At 44.8% G+C, this 22585-nt stretch overlaps 1 protein-coding gene across 1 annotated transcript in view; it reads left to right on the top strand.

Annotated features, from left to right (window-relative positions):
- basp1 (brain abundant, membrane attached signal protein 1) overlaps positions 1-22585 on the top strand; it is a 138440-nt gene that overhangs the window by 391 nt on the left and 115464 nt on the right. The gene's annotated exons all lie outside the window — the stretch shown is intronic.

Raw genomic sequence — 22585 nt, 5'->3', positions numbered from 1 at the left:
TGATCGATTAAGGTTTGATTATATGATGATCACACGCGCCGTTCCATGATGGGGCGGCGCCCCGATATACCCCCTCCCCCCTTCAACGTACATGCGTGCGCACAAGCACCTTAATGTGAAAATACGGATGAATTATTGCTTCGACGTTTGTGGTACTGGGGGGGTGGTGGTGGCGCGCACCTGAACGCCTCTCACGCACGCGTACATCTCCCCGCACGTTTAGTGTTTTCAGGGCAAAAACTTTAGCAACCTTCATCATCATCATCATCATCATCATCATCATCATCATCATCATCATCATCCTCATCCTCCTCAGCGGCAGACTGTTTGCTCCTTTGTTCGCCTCGGCGCGTATGCGCACTGGCTGCTGGGTGTGGACGGAGAGGCGCCACCTGTCTGTCAAAAGAAGGAGGGGCATACAAAATGCAGCAGTTTTCTGTGAAATTTTAAAATGGGCTTTTCTCCTGTTTTATCAGCATGTCAGTTAGTTTTTCCCTCTTTTTGAAAATGAGAAAAGGTTTTGATTACACACCTCCATCCTACAGGGGACATATACCTTATTTAATTGAATTCATTAAGGTTTGGTCAGATGACTCCTCCCACGTGTGACCTAGAAAGCTCCAGGAAGAAATATGTCATTTGTTTGTCTGTTCTCAAGTGGCAAATTATTTTCACGTCCCATAATGCACCAGAAGTGTCTGAATCACCACAGATTTAAATAGTGGAGTTGTGTTTCTTGAGACCTCTACTTAGAAACTGTCCATTAAAATCTGTCTAGACATGAACATTCTGTGCAGAATTCCCTTTTATGTTGCTGTTACAGACTTGAGTTCTGCTCACTCACTCAGTCACTCATCTTCAACCGCTTACTCCAATTAAGGGTCGGGGGGCTGGAGCCTGTCCCAGCCGTCATAGAGTGTGAGGCGGGGTTTACCCTGGACAGGACGCCAGTCTATCACAGGGCCATGTTCACATAATTTTGTCTAAAGTTTTCAGATGGTTTTGACAACAGTGAATCAATCTCAAATGTATCAATTTAAAACCATGATGTTAAACAAGCACAAACCAGCTCCACCGGTCGCCACATTGTGTGTCTGGTGGGTTGTCTGTGTGTGTGGGAGAGATTGTGTATGCGTGGGGTTGAGTGTGTGGGGGTTGCATGTCTGTGTGTGTGTGTGTGTGTGTGTGTGTGTGTGTGTGTGTGGTTGCATGTCTGTGTGTGGGAGAGGTTGTGTATGTGTGCGAGAGTTTGTGTGTGTGTGGGGGGGAGTTTCCTGTGTGTGGGTGTGTGTGTGTGGGGTTGCGTGTGTGGGGGATGCATGCATGCTTCCATGTGTGTGTGTGGGAGGGGTTGTGTGTGTGGGGGAGGGGTTTGCCTATGTGTGTGTTTGTGTGTGGCAGCTGCATGCCTGTGTGTGTATGGGGGGGTTGCCTTTGTGTGGGGTTTGTTTGTTTGTGGGAGGTTGCGTGACTGTGTGTGTGTGTTTGTGTTTGAGGAGTTGTGTGTGTGGGGGGAGCATGGGGTTGTGTGTATGTGTTTTGGGGAATTGTGTGTTTGTGTGGGAGCATTGTGTGTGTGTGTGTGTGTGTGTGGGGGGGGGGGGGGGGTGTGTGCATGCCTGTACGTGTGAGAGGCTGGGTCTCTGTATGTGAGGGGGTTTTGTGTGTGTGTTTGTGTAGGGGTTGCATTCATGCGTGCATTTGTGTGAGATGGGTTGCGTGTGTGTGCGTGTGGGGTTGTGCATCAATGTGTATGTGGGGAGGGATTGTGTATGTATGTGTATATGTTTGTGTGTGTGGCGGGGAGTTGTATATGTATATGTGTGTGTGGGGATTATAAATGGACTGCATTTATATAGCACTTTTCCATCTGCATCAGATGCTCAAAGCGCTTTACAATTATGCCTCACATTCACCCTGATGTCAGGGTGCTGCCATACAAGGCGCTCACTACACACCGGGAGCAATAGGGGATTAAGGACCTTGGCCAAGGGCCCTTAGTGATTTTCCAGTCAGGCGGGGATTTGAACCGAGGATCTTCTGGTCCCCCCAGTTATGTTCTGTATGTGTATACATGTAAGTGTGTGGGTGGAGATTGTGTATGTATGTATGCATGCATGTATGTATGTATGTGTGTTTGGGGGGTTGTGTATGTATGTGTGTGTGGCGTGTTGTGTGTGGGGGAGTTGTGTGCGTGGGGTGTTGTGTGGGGGGGAGTTGTGTGTGTGGGGTGTTGTGTGTGGGTTTTTTGTATGTATGTGTGTGGGGGGATTGTGTATGTAAGTGTGTATGAGTGTGTTTGGGGGGTTGTGTGTGTATGTGTGTATATTTGTGGGGGTTGTGTATGTATGTGTGTATGAGTGTGTGGGGTCTGTGTATGTATGTGTGTATGTGCGTGGGGTGTTGTGTGTGTTTGGGGGGATTGTGTATGTATGTGTGTATATTTGTGGGGGTTGTGTATGTATGTGTGTATGAGTGTGTGGGGTCTGTGTATGTATGTGTGTATGTGCGTGGGGTGTTGTGTGTGTTTGGGGGGATTGTGTATGTATGTGTGTATATTTGTGGGGGTTGTGTATGTATGTGTGTATGAGTGTGTGGGGTCTGTGTATGTATGTGTGTATGTGCATGGGGTGTTGTGTGTGTTTGGGGGATTGTGTATGTATGTGTGGGGAGTTGTGTATGTATCTGTGTATGTGTGTGGGGGATTGTGTATGTGTGGGGGGTTGTGTATGTATGTGTTGGTGAGTTGTGTATGTATGTGTGTATGTGCGTGGGGTGTTGTGTGTGTTTGGAGGGATTGTGTATGTAAGTGTGTATGAGTGTGTTTGGGGGTTTGTGTATGTGCGTGGGGTGTTGTGTATGTAAGTGTGTATGAGTGTGTTTGGGGGGTTGTGTATGTATGTGTGTATGTGTGGGAGTTGTGTATGTATGTGTGGGGAGATTGTGTATGTATGTGTGTATGTGTGTGGGGGATTGTGTATGTATGAGTGTATATGTGGGGGGGTTGTGAATGTATGTGTGTATGTGCGTGGGGTGTTGTGTGTGTTTGGGGGGTTGTGTATGTATGTGTGGGGAGATTGTGTATGTGTGTATGTGTGGGGGAGTTGTGTATGTATGTGTGCATGTGTGTTTGGGGGGATTGTGTATGTAAGTGTGTATATTTGTGGGGTTGTGTATGTATGTGTGTATGAGTGTGTGGGGTCTGTGTATGTATGTGTGTATGTGCGTGGGGTGTTGTGAGTGTTTGGGGGGATTGTGTATGTAAGTGTGTATGAGTGTGTTTGAGGGGTTGTGTATGTATGTGTGTGTGGGGTCTGTGTATGTATGTGCGTATGTTCGTGGGGTGTTGTGTGTTTTTGGGGGGATTGTGTATGTAAGTGTGTGGGGGATTGTGTATGTAAGTGTGTATGAGTGTGTTTGGGGGTTGTGTATGTATGTGTGTGGGGGATTGTGTATGTGTGTGTGTATGAGTGTGTCTGGGGGGTTGTGTATGTATGTGAGCATGATTGTGGAGGGTGTGTATTTGTGTGGGAGATTGTATATGTATGAGTGTATGTGTGTAGGTTGTGTGTGTTTGGGGGGATTGTGTATGTAAGTGTGTGTGAGTGTGTTTGGGGGGGTTGTGTACGTATGTGTGTATGAGTGTGTTGGGGGGGTTGTGTATGTATGTGTGTGGGGGACTGTGTATGTGTGTGTGTATGAGTGTGTTTGGGGGGTTGTGTATGTATGTGAGTATGTTTGTGGGGGTTGTGTATGTATGTGTGTGGGGGGGTTGTGTATTTGTGTGGGGGATTGTGTTTGTATGAGTGTATGTGTGTAGGTTGTTGTGTGTGTTTGGGGGGATTGTGTATGTAAGTGTGTGTGAGTGTGTTTGGGGGGGTTGTGTACGTATGTGTGTATGAGTGTGTTAGGGGGGTTGTGTATGTATGTGTGTGGGGGACTGTGTATGTGTGTGTGTATGAGTGTGTTTGGGGGGTTGTGTATGTATGTGAGTATGTTTGTGGGGGTTGTGTATGTATGTGTGTGTGGGGGGTTGTGTATTTGTGTGGGGGATTGTGTATGTATGAGTGTATGTGTGTAGGGTGTTGTGTGTGTTTGGGGGGATTGTGTATGTAAGAGTGTGTGAGTGTGTTTGGGGGTTGTGTATGTATGTGCGTATGTACCGTGGGGAAAATAAGTATTTGACCCCCTGTGTTTGGAAAGTGTAGTGACACGGACCCACAACAGGGGGCGTAAATGAACGGACAATGAAAATGCCAAAAGGTAACAATTTAATGTTGTGAAAATGTGCACAACGGAATACAGATACAACTTTAGGTAACAGTCAATTAACCAGTAGGTGACGTGTGGGCAGGCTCGAGGATAGGAGACACCTGTCCAGAGAAGAGTCGGGCCCCACACGATTTTCACTGCCAGTGGAGACCTGCAATACACCAGAGCCGCCTAGTCCTGAGTCCCCAGGTGGCCACTGCCTCCAGTTGTCGGATTGGGTACTGCTGGCAGGAAGCACAAACAGATCAAGTGGGTGTGTGCACACCCAGCAAACAGCAAAAGTCACAGTCCCTTCCTGAGGGAATAATCCACCACTCCCAGGAAACAGGAACGCTAAGTACGTGCAGTACCAATAGTATACTTAAGTGATAAGTGAGGAGTGGGAAACGTCAACTCCTTCCAACTTCCACCACCCAGCTCCAAGCTGCGAGTATACAAGGTTACGACTGCCAAACTTAGAAACAAGAAATGTGCGAACGGCACAATAACGGCTGAGAGGTTTACTTGTCGGGTAAGCTGATTTCTCGGCAGGGTTGTGATGTCTCTGCCAGGCTTATATGGTGGATGGTGATGATGAGTGAGTGGTGACAGCTGTCAGCTCCGGGCTCCTGGTGCTCCTGGTGGGCGACTGCGCCCTCTGGTGCCTGAAGCCCGCCTTCAGGCAGGGCGCCCTCTGGTGTTGGGCCAGCAGTACCTCCTCTTCAGCGTCCCACACAACACCCTGTCAGTTTTGACAGGGGGTCAAATACTTATTTTATGCACTAGAATGCAAATTAATTATTTAAAAATCATAAAATGTGGTTTTATGGAATTTTTTTAGATTCTGTCTCTCACAGTTGAAGTGTAAAAATTACAGACCTCTACATTCTTTGTCGGTGGGGAAACCTGCAAAACTGACAGGGGGTCAAATACGTATTTCCCCACTGTATGTGTGTGTGTGTGGGGGGGGTTGTGTATGTGTGGGGGGGTTGTGCATGTATGCGTGTATGTGTGTGTGGGGGGTTGTGTATGTAAGTGTGCATGAGTGTTTTGGGGGAGATTGTGTATGTATGTGTGTGGGGAGGTTGTGTGTTTGGGGGGTTGTGTATGTATGTGTGGGAGTGTGGGGTGTTGTATGTGTTTGGGGAGATTGTGTATGTATGTGTTTATGTGTGTGGGGGTTGTTTATGTATGTGTGTATGTGTTTGGGGGGTTATGTATGTATGTGTGTATGTGTGGGGGAGTTGTTTATGTATGTATGTATGTGTTTGGGGGGTTGTGTATGTAAGTGTGTATGAGTGTATTTGGGGAGATTGTGTATGTATGAGTGTATGTGTGGGGAGTTGTGTATGTATGAGTGTATGTGTGGGGGAGTTGTGTATGTATGCGTGTATGTGTGTGGGGGGCTTGTGTATGTATGAGTGCATGTGTGTGGGGGGCTTGTGTATGTATGAGTGTATGTGTGTGGGGGGGTTGTGTGTTTGTGAGATTGTGTATGTGTGTATGTGTGTCGGGGATTGTGTATGTATGAGTGTATGTGTGGGGGAGTTATGTATGTATGCGTGTATGTGTGTGGGGGGTTGTGTGTTTGGGGAGATTGTGTATGTATGTGTGTCGGGGATTGTGTATGAGTATATGTGTTGGGGGGATTGTGTGTCTAAGTGTGTGTATGTTTGTATGTGTGTTCCACATACATACTTATACATCTTACGATCATTATCGTAAGATGTGAACAGATTGACAGCTGTCAGAACTGTTTGAAATTAAATAATAATAATAATAATAATAATAATAATAATAATAATAATAATAATAATAATAATAATAATTCAGATTCAAGTTTAAAACTTGTTAACTCTAGGTTGTGTCATATGTAACCAGATTAAAAGTGGTCTGTTTTTCCAGATTATTCAAATCAGAATGTTGTATGGCTGGGGGGGCCTGGCTGCCTTTTTGTTTCTGTCTTTTGTTTTTCCTTCCAGGTGGCTTGCATTTGGGACTGAGTGGCTGTGTTGCTGAGGTTATCAGGACCTCACCCTGATCACCTGCGGCTCGTCAGGACTCACAGCTGTGGTGCATCTATATGGATTGGAACATGGTGGCATTTAAGACTGGAGTATACAGTGTGTATTTGCCAGAGACTCGACCTTGTGACCAGACGGGTGAGATCGTCGTCTCGGGAGCCATCTCATCATCAGTGGATGCAGAGAACGTCCAGGGTTTGATGCACGGTCTGTGAAAGAGGAGGGGGTGAGGTCTCACGCTCGTCAGCACACTTCCTGAGGTACGTTAGATTTTGTGACTAACGTTTATACAGTCAGTAAATGTGGTGTCCCTCACACCTTATTATATTGAGCTGTACGTTAGTCATGTATCGGCTTCCACTGCAGTGGAGTTTTGTGAACTGGATGTTCCATGCCTGCAGGTTGGGAAGCTGATTAGTAATGAAGCCAGGAAGTGTTTGCTGTTTATGTACACCTTTGAGTGGTCTCTCTGTGTGTAGAGTGTGGACTCACATAATGGTTCCTTCTTTCACAGACTCGGTTTGTTGCGGCCACCTGGGGGGGTGTCGGCGGGGTCCTTGGTCCGAACGGCTTCTGGCTCCGGACCGTTAGCGCTGCTGGGAGCGCACCATATCACCACCACGCCAGACCGCACACTCTTTTGTTGTTTTGTATCACATCACTGTTATGTATTAAATTCAGTTAGCCTTTGTACCGTGCTCTGCTTATTTCATACTGGGTCCTTCAAACGCTGGTCGGTTCTCCGAGCTGCGTCCGACACATAACACAGAAAAAAAAAAAAAAAATTAAAACACGTTTTGTGCTTTTTAAACCTTAGAAGAGGATAAAAAACAGATAATCTCAAAAACAGAAAGAGATAAACCATCATTTGACAACTTTATACAAGTCAAGTGTTTTCTTCCCCTGATAAACAACTTGATGACTGTTCAGTGAGATTTTATTTTTCTGTTATTTCATATTTCAGCTCTGGAACAGCTTGATAATGATTTATGATTCATTATGTATCAGTCCTTTGTTAATTTATTGTGTTTGCAGTTAAGGTTTGAAATGTGTTATAAGGTCATATAGTCACCCTAGTACATAATGTGGGCTGCAAAGCTGCTGATTGAATCCCATAAGTAACTATTGTAAGTTTATTTATATGGCACTTTTCCAGATAAAAATCACAAAGTGCTTCACATAAGAACACAGAAATTAAAACAGCAGAAACATAAAACTAGATAAAACTTGGTAAATGCCAGCCTGTACAAATGAGTCTTGAGCTTCACTGGTAGGTCTAAAGGCACAGTGCATTCCACAATTTCAGGTGCCACCATCTCAAATGCACAGTCTTCAGCCGTGACCTCGGCACAACCAACAGGCCCAGGTGCCAAGACCTCAGATCAGCTTGTAACATATGGGTGTAAAAATTCAGTGATGTAAGGTGGCATTTGACTGGGCAGTGCTCAGCACCAGAATTTTAAATTGCATTCTGAAATGGTTGGGGAGCCACTGCAAGGTGGACAAAATCTGTGTTATGTGGGACCAGCTTTCACCAAATTAAATATTTGTTCCATTGAAAGAATGTAAAAACATTCATTATTTGTTTATATAACGGTAGATAGATCCTTTTCATTCATATTTTATTAATTTATAATAACAGAAAAGGGACTTACATTTTGATGTTCCACTGCTGCTAAATTCGAAATTGGAATGTGCAGACCAGTGATGCTGTGCACTGACTTCAGACTTCCATAAAAAAAAAGATTTTGTGTAGTTCCTCAGTCCAGCCAAAAATCATGTCAGTTTTTCATCTGAACAGCTCTTCATGCATCCAGACGACTTACAGCGGGGTGGATTGTGTGTGTGTGTGTGTATATGTGTGTGTGTTACAAGAATTAGCATTGTCAGTTAGCTCAATCAAATCATTGTGTCGTTGTCCCCCGCGTGCTTGCACACACACACACACACGCAACCAGGTCAGCGCTTGTGTGCGGGTGTACTACCAAAAAAGACTGTGTACATCCTCAGTGCAGCAAAAAAAATCACATCAGAAATCAGTCCAGCTTTTCATTCTTCTTTCCTGGTTACAGCCTCCAGACAGCACAGTGGATTTGTTTTGTGTGTGTGCGCACGCGCATGTGTGGGCGCGAGTGCATGTGCATGCACGAGCATGTGTGTGGATGAGCATTTGTGTGCGTGAGCACATGGGCATGTGTATGCTTGTGTGTGCACGTGTGCAGAGTGCAATGATAACCAAATGTATGGAACCAAATTTGCACTCTAAATGGAACCAAACCGCTCTCTAAATGCAATGCAACACAAATGGGATGAATTAATCCATGTCATGTGACATACAAAGCACCAATCAAAAGACAAGGATCCACTCAGCCAATATGTAATGATCTCTGATGTATGTTATTCCTCTCACTCTGAGCCTTAGCAGGTGCATTTTCGGAAAACGTCTCACTCGGCAATTCTCGGCATTTTTTAGTGTGTGACATCCTTATTAGCAAAACAGAAACATCCCACTGACTGACAGACTGAGGGAAATGAACCTGCTCCATCCGAAAATGAAGCTCCTGAGCTGCCATTCCAAAGCGATGGCTCAGATTTACAGAGAGGAGACGACATGCTTCATCCCGAAACTCTTAACTCTTTCAGAGTGTTGGATTTTGGAGCCTAAAGTGTGGTGATGCACTGTTTGTGTGGATGCTGGTTTACTGAAGCTGTGGACATGGACGTCGGGACATCTGACACTGTTTTTAACAGACTGCCTGGACACAGAGATGGATTTGTTGCAATGGAAAAAGTCAGAATACATTATTTCCAGGAATTAATGGACGTTATTTAACGTGCCATGATTGTGAGAGAGCCAAAGCTGGAGCCGGCTTGGTGGACTCACGCGCATGCACTTCTTTGTTTGTGTGGAGTTTACATTTGGAAAACACGGTGAGTGTGGCATGCTCTGGATTTTACCCCTTTTGTATTTTGTGGCAAGCTTTTTTTTGTTTTGAGGAGCTGGTGTGTGTGTGTGTGTGTGTGTGTGTGTGTGTGTGTGTACGTGCGCACTGCCACTGCTCTTCTCAGTTCGCTGCAAAAGGGAATGTCTCCAAGACGGTTTTCCCCCGGCAGCAGATGTATTTTTTTTTAGATTTTATTGATAACACTTATAATTAATCATGCACAAAACTGAATCTGGAGCAGAGACGGTTGTTGACAGGCTGGGTTTATGACTCATGACTGTGCAGGTGCACAGAAACCTTCACAGAGCTCCAGCTTTTACTATGAGTGCATCAAAATGAATAGTTTTGTTATTGTTAACACTGGCAGGCACAGAGATTTTTGTTTCTGCTGCCTGCCCCCTCCTCTTTGCAAAACATGTTAATTCCTCTCCATATGCTAATATTTGGGCAGGAATTAACATGCAGCTCAAGTGAACCTATCTGGGCACATTCCAAAGAAACAATAGGCCACATTGCTCTGCTGTGTCTGATTGAGCCTGAGTGCAAAAGTATTATTTCAGCTGGAGTCTGCCACCACTGCCCCTGCAACATTATTCATTTTGCAGTCAATTTCATTGAGGTCATATCTTATTTCATGACCTAAGAGTAACCATTTTTCATTTTATATTTTATTTAGCCAACAAACAGTTTTACAACATTTTTACCATTTGATCCAAGATATGTTTTCTGTTTGTCATAAAAAACACTTATTGTAAAAATTGCCTGTCATTTTAAGAAGGGCAGAAGTATTTCTGATGAAATCCTTCATGAATGGTAATTTGGTTGTAGGCTAAACACCAATTACATTGACAATGTACTGTACTAAGCTCACAATGTCATAGAATTGGGATCAGCACCCCCAACAATTTCATCTTGGAATAACAACAAACAGAGGGTATAACGTCAGGAATATAACAACATTTTATTTCTCTGAAATAAAAGGCTTGTTACTATACAAGACTATACAGTGCTTCTGTTATTATTGCAGAGTATGGGGACCTGGCACTGTGTCTTTTTCTTCTGAGAAACTTTCATCTCACAACGCTGCTGTTTGCGCTCTTCCCGTAGTGCCTTTTCCTGCAAATGTCTGTTTTGAAGTTCCTCGGCGAGCTCCAGCATGAACAATTGCTGACTTTCTTTTGATCCTGTACATACTGTGTGTAAAACATGTGCATTTGTGGCAGCCATGTCCAAAAGGTTGTAAAACACAGCCATGGGCCATCTCCGTGTTCCTGCATGCACAGAGTAGTTGCGCAATTTTTGGTCCGATATCAACACCGCATTTGAAATGGCTGTAATCAACAACAGTGTTCGGTTTTTGTTTTCGGGTGTTCACAATGTCCACTTTCTGATGCATGGTGCTCAGAAGACAGGCAGATTTCTTTTTTTTTTTTGTGTACACCATCAGCAAAGCACTTCCAGATGTGAACCCCTGTGCTGAGTACAACTGGCGGCCTGAGGTTTTCTTGGCAGTTGCTGGTAGCTCCCAACAATTTTTGTTGGTGATGCCATGTTGGGAAGGTGTCGTAGCACGGACCCACAACAGGGGGCGCAAATGAACGGACAATGAGTAAGCCAAAAGGTAACAATTTAATGTTGTGATAATACACAACGAAAGGTGTCGTAATTTTCACAGTCAATAAACACCAGGTGACGTGTGGGCAGGCTCGAAGATAGAAGACGCCCGACGAGAGAGAAGCCGCGTCCCACACGGCTTCCACCACCAACGGTCTGAAGAACACCGGAGCCGCCAAGTCCCGAGTCCCCAGGTGGCCTCTGTCTTCGGCTGTCGACCCTGGTACTGCTGGCAGAAAGCAGAAATATGATGTGTGAGTGTGAGTCCGCACACTCAGTAATTCACAGTCCAGACACCGTTAGGAGGGAGCCCCTCCACCTCCAAATCGCACACACTCGTGCAGCTCCTGATCAACCACTTATCTGGGATGGGGTGTGAGATGAAGCCGTCACTGTCACATCAAATGCCAATCCTCCAGACAAGGCAACACTTCAGGAAAACGGCTGCAACAGAAGTTCAGATTGTTACACAATGTGTCAGTCAGCAGAGAAATTACCTTGGTACTGGTAGTCGATTTCTCGGCGGGGAGGTGGAGTTGCAGTCCGGCTTATATAGTGGTGTAGATGAGTGACAGCTGGAGTGATGAGTGACAGCTGTCACTTCCTCTGGGTCTGGCGCCCTCTCGTGCTTGGAGCCCGCACTCCAAGCAGGGCGCCCTCTGGTGGTAGTGGGCCAGCAGTACCTCCTCTTCAGCGGCACACACAACATGCCAAGCAGAGTTACTTTTCATTGAAGAAGCCTGTTAGCCAAAGACAGAGAGGTGAGAAATTGTCCATAGTTACAGTCCTTCCCTGGTCCATAAATCATTCCATCAAGTTCAAAACAACATTCTCTGACAGCCTCTCTCCCGCTGGACGAGTGGGATCTTTTCCCAAGTAAGGGATGACATTATCCATGTATTTCGTGTCCAGATCTGCTGCAATCCAAAAATTGATTCCAAACTTGTCAGGCTGGGATGTAATGTACTGCAGAAAGGGACAACAAACGTTTGACGGAAATAATTACTCATCCACGGTAGTAACATGCTGCCCTGGACTGTAGGATGACACACACTGCTGAACAAACCGCTGTTTGTAAGCGTTCCTTGCGGGTGTCCTTGTTGTCGAAGCGAAGGTACTGCTTTATTTCAAGAAAGCGGTTATGGGGCATTATGGCTTTGATATCTGGGTTGCCAAATGTATTGGTCCACATGAATCGCATGGCACCAACGTAGCCTTTGGCAGCCCTTCAGAAAAGGATTGCAAGGAACGCCATCAGCTCATAGACTTTCATCTGCCAGTTAAGGTTTGTTCTACGGCCCTCCTGGACTGTACAGTCTCTGATGGTCAACAACATGCTAATAGCCACCAAACACAGGAAGCTTTGAAGGTGAGTTGTGATTTTGCATTTTGCAAACTCTGTTGGCCCTCCAGATCCACTGAATGCTGTCTGTGGAGTTTCATGAACAGAATAGTCTCCAAACTTGCGGTGGAACCAAACAGTGCCATCTTTTGCCTTCTCTGTGGATCCAGGTGTTTTTTTTGCTGGGGGTGGGGGGGTTGCCATGCTTTGTGTCTTCCTCCTCATCCGATGTAGCCTCTGTGTTGACCGCCTGTCTCCTGGTGCGTCTTTGGAGGGAAGGATTTACTGGTGCAAGAGCAGTCGCATCTTCATCACTTGAAGAATCGGTGACAACGTTTTCATTCTGAAATGCAAAGTCGCTCACATTTCCACCATCAGATTCACAGTCCGACATGCTCTGTAGCATTGCGAAGGCCTCCTGAGTGTTGATTCTTCTTGATTGCATTGGTTGTGCAATGCAATCAAGCGGTCTGTGTGAAAGGCATTCTCTATTTATGGTTGAGTTCAAAGGGAGGAGGTTGGTGCCGAAGTGAAACTAATTGGCACATTCCAAAGAAACAATAGGCTGCTTTTCTCTGCTGAAACTTGTCTCAGCCTCCATATGTTATTATTGGCACATTCCAAAGAAACAATAGGCTGCTTTTCTCTGCTGAAACCTGTCTCAGCCTCCATATGTTATTACATATGCAGGCTATACAGACCACACAGGGACTCAGCTCATTTATATAACAAAGGGAGGAGGTTGGTCATATGCTAAACTTTGGGGGGATTTTCACTGCAGACTAAAGTCTGCTCTCTGGGCCAATTAGTGCTAAGTATTAAGAACACCCTGTAACTTTTTTATACTCTGTGTAGACCGATCCTTTAGACTACGTAGGTGAGTTTGTTATAAACTGATGGGGTCACAGAGGTGGTAAAAGTACAACAGTCCTGTTCCAGAATGGATGAGACTTACTGGGATGAGACTCACTAAGGATGAATGAGATGAATGGATGAATGAGACTTACTCACTAGGGATGAAAAATATAGACATGCAAACTGTTGTGTGGGCCGCCAGAAGAGGACGTACTGCTGGCCCACCACCAGAGGGCACCCTGCCTGAAGTGCGGGCTTCAGGCACGAGAGGGCGCTGCCGCCACGGACACAGCCGGGGGTGACAGCTGTCACTCATTATCTCATGACAGCTGTCACCCATGTACACTTCATCTTACTACTCCATAAAACCCGGACATCATCTCCACCTCATTGCCGAGATATCATCTACCTGTGAAGGTAATATTCTCTGCTGTACTGAAAACTGTGTCATAGTCTGCTGGATTGGCGTTTGGTGTGAACAGCGACGGCTTCGCTTCATACCCCAACCAGATAAGTGGTTAACAAGAGCTGCACGAGTGTGTGATTAGGGGTGGAGGTGACTTTCCACCTTCTGACTGTTTTGGTTACTGGGTGTGCACACACCCACATCTCACTGTTTGTGCTCCTCGCCAGCAGTACCAGATCCGACAGTCGGGGACGGTGATCATCTGGGAATTCTGGACTTGGCGGCTCCAGTATTTACCAGGTTCGGTGGCGGCAGAAATCGTGTGGTTCCGGCTCTTCTCAGGACAGATGTCTTCTATCCTTGAGCCTGCCCACACGTCACCTTTGTGTATTGACTGCTATCAGATTCTGAGATTGTCTGTATATTCGTTGTGCACATTCACGACATTAAATTGTTACCTTTTGGCTCATCTATTGACCGTTCATTTGCGCCCCCTGTTGTGGGTCCGTGTCACTACACTTTCCCCAACACAAACTGCTCATCATTTTGCCTTAATGCCAAGATAATCCATCCCAGGATCTCACTGCTTTGATCTCCACCTAGGATCTTGTTTCTTAGAATCCTTTGACCCAACCCCAGGATCTGGTTGCTTCAAATACTAAGATCCATCCCCAGAACCTAATTTCTTGGCATCCTGTGATACATCGTTAGGTCCATCCCTCGGATCTGGTTCCTTAGACTCCTTAAGCCCCTTTCACACCGGGGCTGCTCCCACTTGCTCCCAGTTGCGCCGTGCGATGCCGCGTGGGCGTAACTCGTTGCCGAGACGATGCAGCTCGGCGCCACAACAGCGCGAGGGGCGCAAAGGAGGAAGCAAGTCGGGCGCTGAGAAATTAAACATTTAATTTTTTTGGTGTCCTGTGCTTGGCGCAGAAAGGAAGTGGTTCCAGCGCAAGTCGGGGCAAAGAGGCGTAATTTGGTGCAAAGAGGCGTTACCCGACGTGACTTGGAGCCAATTTGTGATTCCTGCTGTGTTCCGTTGTTCCCGCAGTATCAATCACACAGGATTGTTGTTATACCGTGTACTTAATGCAGTAAAAACTACATGCTGAAGAAAAAAAAAAAAAAGCAGAATGATTGCCAGAAATATCCAGTAAAAAGTCTGGACATCTCTAGTCCACTCATGGACGTTCGTTCACGCGCGCACATGTCAAGCGAATGTGGAGATGTCTGGATTTCTATTTGATGTTAACATGTCCTATCACAGGACTTATGTCCTTTTTTGTCCCTTTTTTAACTGTGATGTGAGAGTTTGAGCAGAGAACAAGGAACTAATGCCTGGAGCCACACTTTTTTATCTTTTAATTGTTTACATGTGCGCGCGTGAACGAACGTCCGTGAGTGGACTACAGATGTCCGGAGTTTTTACTGGATATTTCTGGCAATCATTCTGCATTTTTTTTCTTCAGCATGTAGTTTTTACTGCATTAAGTACACAGTATAACAACAATCCTGTGTGATGTATACTGCGGGAACAATGGAACACAGCAGGAATCATAAACTGGCTTCGAGTCACGTTGAGTAACGCCTCTTTGCCCCCGCTTGCGCTGGAACCACATCCTTTCTGCATCGAGCTAAAGCCCCTTTCACACCGGGGGTGCTCTCGATTGCTCCCAGTTGCGCCGTCCGTCATTATGACGACGCTGCGTGGAAGCAACTCGTTGCCGAGATGATGCAGCTCGGCGCCACAACAGCGCGAGGGCGCAAAGGAGGAAGCAAGTCGGGCGCCGAAAAATTAAACATGTTTAATTTTTTTGGCGTCCTGTACTCGATGCAGAAAGGATGTGGTTCCAGCGCAAGTGGGGGCAAAGAGGCGTTACTCGGGGTAAAGAGGTGTTACCCGACGTGACTCGAAGCCAACTTATGATTCCTGCTGTGTTCCGTTGTTCCCGCAGTATAAATCACACAGGATTGTTGTTATACCGTGTACTTAATGCAGTAAAAACTACATGCTTAAGAAAAAAAAAATGCAGAATGATTGCCAGAAATATCCAGTAAAAACTCCGGACATCTGTAGCCCACTCATGGACGTTCGTTCACGTGTGCACATGTGAACAATTAAAAGAAAAAAAAAAAGTGTGGCTCCAGGCATTAGTTCCTTGTTCTCTGCTCAAACTCTCACATCACAGTTAAAAAAGGGACAAAAAAGGACATAAGTCCTGAGACAGGAGGACATGTTAACATCAAATAGAAGTCCAGACATCTCCACATTCGCTTGAAGGTTCGTTCGCACGCGCATCTCGCGGTCAAAGGAGAAAAGAGAAGAAGAAAAAAAATTGTCTGCAAGCAGTTAGTTCCTTTCTCTCCTCGAACTCACTTATCACAGTTAAAAAAGGACATAAGTCCAGGACATGTCAACATCAACTAGAACTCCAGACATCTTCAAATTTGCTTTAAAGGACGGTTCGTGCACGCGCGCATCACGCGGTCAAAGGAGGAAAGAACAGTGTGTTTACTGTGTTCAGAAAACAGACTGGATGAGAGGCAGAAAATAAGGCTATTTAAAGGGGAGAGTGAGAGGGAGCACCCGGCAGTACCTGCGGCAGCAAAACTCGCAGCGCCATGAGACGTCATCAGACGCAAGCTGACACAGTAATTAACCGGCAATTAACTCCAAACAGCGCGGTTTTTCGGCGTCGTCATGGTGCAATAGGGAGCAACTGGGAGCACCCCCGGTGTGAAAGGGGCTTTAGAATGCTTAGCTCCATCCCAAGCATCTTGTTCCTTAGAATCCTTACATCCATCAGCAGGATCTCATCCCTTAGACTCCTTAGATTGATCCTCATGATCTTGTTTCTTAGAATCTTTAGCTCCATCCCCAGCATCTTGTTACTTAGAGTCCTTAGCTCCATACCCAGAATTTTGTTCCTTAGAATCCTTACATCCATCCCAAGTATTTTGTTTCTTGGCATCATTAGACCCCTCCTTAGATGCAGTCCCATGATCTTGTTTCTTAGAAACCTTAGATCCATCTCCAGGAACCTTAGATCGATCCCTAGCATTTTATTCTTTAGAATGAGGTTCTGCGAGTTGAGCTTCTTCATTGTAAAATGCTAATGTTCTCTTTGAGAAGCACAAAACTACTGTCCCCGAGGAGTCACTGCTAATGAGCTCAATAGCCTCAAAGTCACGCATTCATGGTTTTCTATGAGGAGGGGTGGAGTCGACTTGGGTCTGAATGCCATCCTGCTCCATCATATCAACAACAGCTACATCTGTGAGCTAAGCTAACGGATAACAATAAGCTAGCGAGTCTTTGTTCTTGCACAGGAGGCTTCTGTGTGCACGCTGCTGGAATTCTGTTGTATGTTGCCAGGTTGTGACAGCTGGGTTGGACTTGTATGTAGTGTTTCTCAGACAGTCTGGCACTTTGGTGAAATAATCTATATTGCAGCAAACATTCCATAAGCAGTATTCTTATGGAACTCTTGCTCTTGCTTGCCTCTACTGGTGGTTGGCTCTCACTGCGGTATTGTATCACTTCCTGTTCCGGAGCACAGCGGTGTTTTGCTGCATCTGTTAGCTGTTTAATCTGCGCAGTTAGATTGCTCTAGTTACCTAGATAACGATTTGCTTCACAGTGTAATCTTCACGTGCCTTAACTAAAGCACTCCCTCTGCTGAATCACCTCTAAATTATTTACACATTATTCACTTTGTGTGTTTTTAGAAATCCGCTAGCTTAGCGCAGCTACTAGCTCTTAGCCGGTTTAGCATGGCGGCTTCTCCTGTCTCTCCCGCACTTTTCTGCTCTGGGTGTGAAATGTTTAGTTATTCCTCGGCCTCCTTTAGCAGTAATGGTACTTGTAATAAGTGTAGCTTATTCGTAGCTTTGGAGGCCAGGCTGGGCGAATTGGAGACTCAGCTCCGCACCGTGGAAAATTCTACAGCTAGCCAGGCCCCTGTAGTCGGTGCGGACCAAGGTAGCTTAGCCGCCGTTAGTTTCCCTCTGGCAGATCCCGAGCAGCCGGGAAAGCAGGCCGACTGGGTGACTGTGAGGAGGAAGCGTAGCCCTAAACAGAAGCCCCGTGTACACCGCCAACCCGTTCACATTTCTAACCGTTTTTCCCCACTCGGCGACACACCCGCCGAGGATCAAACTCTGGTTATTGGCGACTCTGTTTTGAGAAATGTGAAGCCAGCAACCATAGTCAATTGTCTTCCGGGGGCCAGAGCAGGCGACATTGAAGGAAATTTGAAACTGCTGGCTAAGGCTAAGCGTAAATTTGGTAAGATTGTAATTCATGTCGGCAGTAATGACACCCGGTTACGCCAATCGGAGGTCACTAAAATTAACATTGAATTGGTGTGTAACTTTGCAAAAACAATGTCGGACTCTGTAGTTTTCTCTGGGCCCCTCCCCAATCGGACCGGGAGTGACATGTTTAGCCGCATGTTCTCCTTGAATTGCTGGCTGTCTGAGCGGTGGTCCAAAAAATGAGGTGGGCTTCATAGATAATTGGCAAAGCTTCTGGGGGAAAACCTGGTCTTGTTAGGAGAGACGGCATCCATCCCACTTTGGATGGAGCAGCTCTCATTTCTAGAAATCTGGCCCATTTTCTTAAATCCTCCAAACCGTGACTATCCAGGGTTGGGACCAGGAAGCAAAGTTGTAGTCTTACACACCTCTCTGCAGCTTCTCTCCCCCTGCCATCCCCTCATTACCCCATCCCCGTAGAGACGGTGCCTGCTCCCAGACCACCAATAACCAGCAAAAATCTATTTAAGCATAAAAATTCAAAAAGAAAAAACACCTTCAACTGCACCACAGACTAAAACAGTTAAATGTGGTCACATTAAACATTAGGTCTCTCTCTTCTAAGTCCCTGTTAGTAAATGATATAATAATTGATCAACATATTGATTTATTCTGCCTTACAGAAACCTGGTTACAGCAGGATGAATATGTTAGTTTAAATGAGTCAACACCCCCGAGTCACACTAACTGTCAGAATGCTCGTAGCACGGGCCGGGGCGGAGGATTAGCAGCAATCTTCCATTCCAGCTTATTAATTACAGCCTCAACACTGCATTTAATCTATTATTAGACTCAATTGGCTTTTCTCAAAATGTAAATGAGTCCACCCACCACTTTAATCATATCTTAGGTCTTGTTCTGACTTATGGTATGGAAATTGAAGACTTAACAGTATTCCCTGAAAACTCCCTTCTGTCTGATCATTTCTTAATAACATTTACATTTACTCTGATGGACTACCCTGCAGTGGGGAATAAGTTTCATTACACTAGAAGTCTTTCAGAAAGCGCTGTAACTAGGTTTAAGGATATGATTCCTTCTTTATGTTCTCTAATGCCATATACCAACACAGTGCAGAGTAGCTACCTAAACTCTGTAAGTGAGATAGAGTATCAATCAATCAATCAACTTTTTTCTTATATAGCGCCAAATCACAACAAACAGTTGCCCCAAGGCGCTCCATATTGTAAGGCAAGGCCATACAATAATTATGAAAAACCCCAACGGTCAAAACGACCCCCTATGAGCAAGCACTTGGCCACAGTGGGAAGGAAAAACTCCCTTTTAACAGGAAGAAACCTCCAGCAGAACCAGGCTCAGGGAGGGGCAGTCTTCTGCTGAGACTGGTTGGGGCTGAGGGAAAAAAACAGGAAAAAGACATGCCGTGAAGGGGGGCAGAGATCGATCACTAATGATTAAATGCAGAGTGATGCATACGGAGCAAAAAGAGAAAGAAACAGTGCATCATGGGAACCCCCCCACAATCTACGTCTAAAGCAGCATAACCAAGGGATGGTCCAGGGTCACCCGATCCAGCCCTAACTATAAGCCTTAGCGAAAAGGAAAGTTTTAAGCCTAATCTTAAAAGTAGAGAGGGTATCTGTCTCCCTGATCTGAATTGGGAGCTGGTTCCACAGGAGAGGAGCCTGAAAGCTGAAGGCTCTGCCTCCCATTCTACTCTTACAAACCCTAGGAACTACAAGTAAGCCCGCAGTCTGAGAGCGAAGCGCTCTAATGGGGTAATATGGTACTACGAGGTCCCTAAGATAAGATGGGACCTGATTATTCAAACCTTATAAGTAAGAAGAAGAATTTTAAATTCTATTCTAGAATTAACAGGAAGCCAATGAAGAGAGGCCAACACGGGTGAGAATATGCTCTCTCCTGCTAGTCCCCGTCAGTACTCTAGCTGCAGCATTCTGAACCAACTGAAGGCTTTTTAGGGAACTTTTAGGACAACCTGATAATAATGAATTACAATAGTCCAGCCTAGAGGAAATAAATGCATGAATTAGTTTTTCAGCATCACTCTGAGACAAGACCTTTCTGATTTTAGAGATATTGCGTAAATGCAAAAAGGCAGTCCTACATATTTGTTTAATATGCGCTTTGAATGACATATCCTGATCAAAAGTGACTCCAAGATTTCTCACAGTATTACTAGAGATCAGGGAAATGCCATCCAGAGTAACGATCTGGTTAGACACCATGCTTCTAAGATTTGTGGGGCCAAGTACAATAACTTCAGTTTTATCTGAGTTTAAAAGCAGGAAATTAGAGGTCATCCATGTCTTTATGTCTGTAAGACAATCCTGCAGTTTAGCTAATTGGTGTGTATCCTCTGGCTTCATGGATAGATAAAGCTGGGTATCATCTGCGTAACAATGAAAATTTAAGCAATACCGTCTAATAATACTGCCTAAGGGAAGCATGTATAAAGTGAATAAAATTGGTCCTAGCACAGAACCTTGTGGAACTCCATAATTAACTTTAGTCTGTGAAGAAGATTCCCCATTTACATGAACAAATTGTAATCTATTAGACAAATATGATTCAAACCACCGCAGCGCAGTGCCTTTAATACCTATGGCATGCTCTAATCTCTGTAATAAAATTTTATGGTCAACAGTATCAAAAGCAGCACTGAGGTCCAACAGAACAAGCACAGAGATGAGTCCACTGTCTGAAGCCATAAGAAGATCATTTGTAACCTTCACTAATGCTGTTTCTGTACAATGATGAATTCTAAAACCTGACTGAAACTCTTCAAATAGACCATTCCTCGGCAGATGATCAGTTAGCTGTTTTACAACTACCCTCTCAAGAATCTTTGAGAGAAAAGGAAGGTTGGAGATTGGCCTATAATTAGCTAAGATAGCTGGGTCAAGTGATGGCTTTTTAAGTAATGGTTTAATTACTGCCACCTTAAAGGCCTGTGGTACATAACCACTAACAAAGATAGATTGATCATATTTAAGATTGAAGCATTAAATAATGGTAGGACTTCCTTGAGCAGCCTGGCAGGAATGGGGTCTAATAAACATGTTGATGGTTTGGATGAAGTAACTAATGAAAATAACTCAGACAGAACAATCGGAGAGAAAGAGTCTAACCAAATACCGGCATCACTGAAGCAGCCAAAGATAACGATACATCTTTGGGATGGTTATGAGTAATTTTTTCTCTAATAGTCAAAATTTTGTTAGCAAAGAAAGTCATGAAGTCATTACTAGTTAAAGTTAATGGAATACTCAGCTCAATAGAGCTCTGACTCTTTGTCAGCCTGGCTACAGTGCTGAAAAGAAACCTGAGGTTATTCTTATTTTCTTCATCATCAATCAATCAATCAACTTTTTTCTTATATAGCGCCAAATCACAACAAACAGTTGCCCCAAGGCGCTCCATATTGTAAGGCAAGGCCATACAATAATTATGAAAAACCCCAACGGTCAAAACGACCCCCTATGAGCAAGCACTTGGCAACAGTGGGAAGGAAAAACTTCCCTTTTAACAGGAAGAAACCTCCAGCAGAACCAGGCTCAGGGAGGGGCAGTCTTCTGCTGAGGACTGGTTGGGCTGAGGGAAAAACCAGGAAAAGACATGCCGTGAAGGGGGGCAGAGATCGATCACTAATGATTAAATGCAGAGTGATGCATACGGAGCAAAAAGAGAAAGAAACAGTGCATCATGGGAACCCCCCCACAATCTACGTCTAAAGTAGCATAACCAAGGGATGGTCCAGGGTCACCCGATCCAGCCCTAACTATAAGCCTTAGCGAAAAGGAAAGTTTTAAGCCTAACCTTAAAAGTAGAGAGGGTATCTGTCTCCCTGATCTGAATTGGGAGCTGGTTCCACAGGAGAGGAGCCTGAAAGCTGAAGGCTCTGCCTCCCATTCTACTCTTACAAACCCTAGGAACTACAAGTAAGCCCGCAGTCTGAGAGCGAAGCGCTCTAATGGGGTAATATGGTACTACGAGGTCCCTAAGATAAGATGGGACCTGATTATTCAAAACCTTATAAGTAAGAAGAAGAATTACTCTAACTCCCTTACAGAGTTTAGGTAGCTACTCTGCTCTGTGTTGGTATATGACATTAGAGAACATAAAGAAGGAATCATATCCTTAAACCTAGTTACAATCAAGAACTCTGTAAGGGAGATAGAGTATCTCGTCAATAGTTTTACATCCTCATTGAAGACAACTTTGGATGCTGTAGCTCCTCTGAAAAAGAGAGCTTTAAATCAGAAGTGCCTGACTCCGTGGTATAACTCACAAACTCGCAGCTTAAAGCAGATAACCCGTAAGTTGGAGAGGAAATGGCGTCTCACTAATTTAGAAGATCTTCACTTAGCCTGGAAAAAGAGTCTGTTGCTCTATAAAAAAGCCCTCCATAAAGCTAGGACATCTTACTACTCATCACTAATTGAAGAAAATAAGAACAACCCCAGGTTTCTTTTCAGAACTGTAGCCAGGCTGACAAAGAGTCAGAGCTCTAGTGAGCCGAGTATTCCTTTAACTTTAACTAGTAATGACTTCATGACTTTCTTTGCTAATAAAATTTTAACTATTAGAGAAAAAATTACTCAATTACTCCCAAAGATGTATCGTTATCTTTGGCTGCTTTCAGTGATGCCGGTATTTGGTTAGACTCTTTCTCTCAGATTGTTCTGTCTGAGTTATTTTCATTAGTTACTTCATCCAAACCATCAGCGTGTCTATTAGAGCCCATTCCTACCAGGCTGCTCAAGGAAGCCCTACCATTATTTAATGCTTTGATCTTAAATATGATCAATCTATCTTTATTAGTTGGCTATGTACCACAGGCTTTTAA

The sequence above is a fragment of the Thalassophryne amazonica genome, chromosome 12, assembly GCF_902500255.1.
Source record: "Thalassophryne amazonica chromosome 12, fThaAma1.1, whole genome shotgun sequence".
In the NCBI taxonomy this organism is placed as follows: Eukaryota; Metazoa; Chordata; class Actinopteri; order Batrachoidiformes; family Batrachoididae; genus Thalassophryne; species Thalassophryne amazonica.
This window is presented reverse-complemented; position numbering and strand designations above follow the sequence as displayed.